The sequence below is a fragment of the Portunus trituberculatus genome, chromosome 29, assembly GCF_017591435.1.
Source record: "Portunus trituberculatus isolate SZX2019 chromosome 29, ASM1759143v1, whole genome shotgun sequence".
Classification (NCBI taxonomy): Eukaryota; Metazoa; Arthropoda; class Malacostraca; order Decapoda; family Portunidae; genus Portunus; species Portunus trituberculatus.
In genome coordinates this window covers 10,613,570-10,615,403 of record NC_059283.1, presented here as the reverse complement: position 1 = coordinate 10,615,403, position 1,834 = coordinate 10,613,570, and the positions used below count along the sequence as shown (strand labels likewise).

Sequence of the window (1,834 nt, the reverse complement as noted above, 5' to 3'; positions counted from 1 at the left end):
CTTGACATCGACCTTTTCGTTGCGCTTGTTAGCTCATGATGCAAAGGAACATTTGTAAGTGTTTTGAAGCACCAACACGGCCTGACATCGTGACCAGACTGTTTGATTTCACAACGCTGGAGTAGAAAAAGCAATAATATCACGAGTCGCTTTTTAAAAGTAAATTGGGCCTCAGATATCTATTTTTTTCTTATAATTTCAAAAAAAGACAACATTTATAGAGAAAGATCCTGATGAAAAATATGATAAATCTTTGCAATTGATCAAGAGAGAGAGAGAGAGAGAGAGAGAGAGAGAGAGAGAGAGAGAGAGAGAGAGAGAGAGAGTGGAGGGTGAGAAGGATGGCGTGTGAAATATGAAGACAGTGTTTGAATTGCTTGAGGAGGGAACATAGGAGAGTGAGCGGCAAGGGTTCCTGTAGAGTGAGTGGACACTGTTTGAATTGCTTGAAAAAGAGAGGGAATTGCAGAGTAAGCGCGGTGAAAGGGAGGGAAGGAAAGGCTTTCTGTAACATGGCGAGATAGAATGCTAGAATTACTTGAGAGAGAGAGAGAGAGAGAGAGAGAGAGAGAGAGAGAGAGAGAGAGAGAGAGAGAGAGAAGGTTTGCACTCTTCTCTAAAGGTGACAGACAGGGAGGGAAATGGCGTGTTACGTTTACCAAGATCACGATGCGTCACCACTGGTAGTTCTGTTTACGCGCATTTTTTTTTTTTTTTTTTTTGTGTGGGGAGGGTGTTCTAATTCGACACTCGCAGCGCGGAAATTTTTTTATATTCAATTTCATGAAATCAGACATAAAACAAGTGTTACATTCTAATAAAACGTCTATATTTAGCTATTCCAGTGGTGTTAGACATATTTCCTTAGCTACAAACCACTTCCCAGCCTTTCTTATCGCTCTAAAGCTGCCTTTCATCATTACATCATCACACGGACTAAACATAATCATATAATCTACTCTTTCCATTTTCTTTCGTATGGGTGTTAAGATATTCTGTAACCAATGATGTAAACTCGATGGTTTCAAACACCTATTCTGAAACACTGCTCTCTCACCGTCACTGCTTTCCAAAGGCTCCAGTTGAAGATACTCGTTTTTAAGAGTATTTTCATGGTTCTGATGATAGATTGGCAACATTTTTGGTTGGTGAAAAGGAGAAACTGTTTTAAAAACTTGACATATAATTGTCTCTGTAGCCTTGCAAAATTGTAGTAGTGAAAAAGGAAGGCGTCTCTGAATACGGGTTCCATGTCATCAGTGTCACTTCCCCGAGTCTCGTGCAGCCTGTGTGAGGATGAAAAGTTGATGCCTCGGCTGACATTCAAGGTTTGCACTCCCTCATTGATCCCTGTGGCGGGACAGTCAAGGTCAGGAGGCTGAACTGAGTACGTCTGTCCCTAATCCTGCCCAATCCTGCCAGTATTTGCGTGAGAACTATTTCCGAACACCGCAACCATCGGGCTTTCATGGATGTTCTTCCCCATTGACCATACAGATTACATAGTAGGATTATGAATCGTGCTTAAGAACCCGAGTAACTTCCACTAGAGGTTGATGAGAGCGAGCAGAAGGCCGGAACGTTTGGAAAAGTAGGCTGACAACGAGACACTCCATATAACGCCATTGCTGGTTTTGGTCTGAGATCGAGATGTTATCACGTGGTGTTGGCTTCGAGTGAGGGAAGTCATCATTCTTACGGTTATAACAGAAGGGAGGGTCGAGCGGCGCACTGGCAGGTGAGACAGTCCAAATTTCTTGACACATTTATCACAGCTATACTGTAGGGCGGAGGCTGGGCTGGCTGGAGACCACCACTGCCGTCTTGCACACAC

General features: G+C 43.2%; 1 protein-coding gene across 1 annotated transcript in view; it reads right to left on the bottom strand.

The window, feature by feature from the left end:
- Positions 1-1,834, bottom strand: part of LOC123510471 (major facilitator superfamily domain-containing protein 12-like) — a 56,747-nt gene extending 54,913 nt beyond the window's left edge. The window contains exon 1 of the mRNA XM_045265674.1: positions 1,700-1,834. The gene's annotated coding sequence lies outside the window, so the exon portion shown is untranslated. The remainder of the gene's footprint in view (positions 1-1,699) is intronic.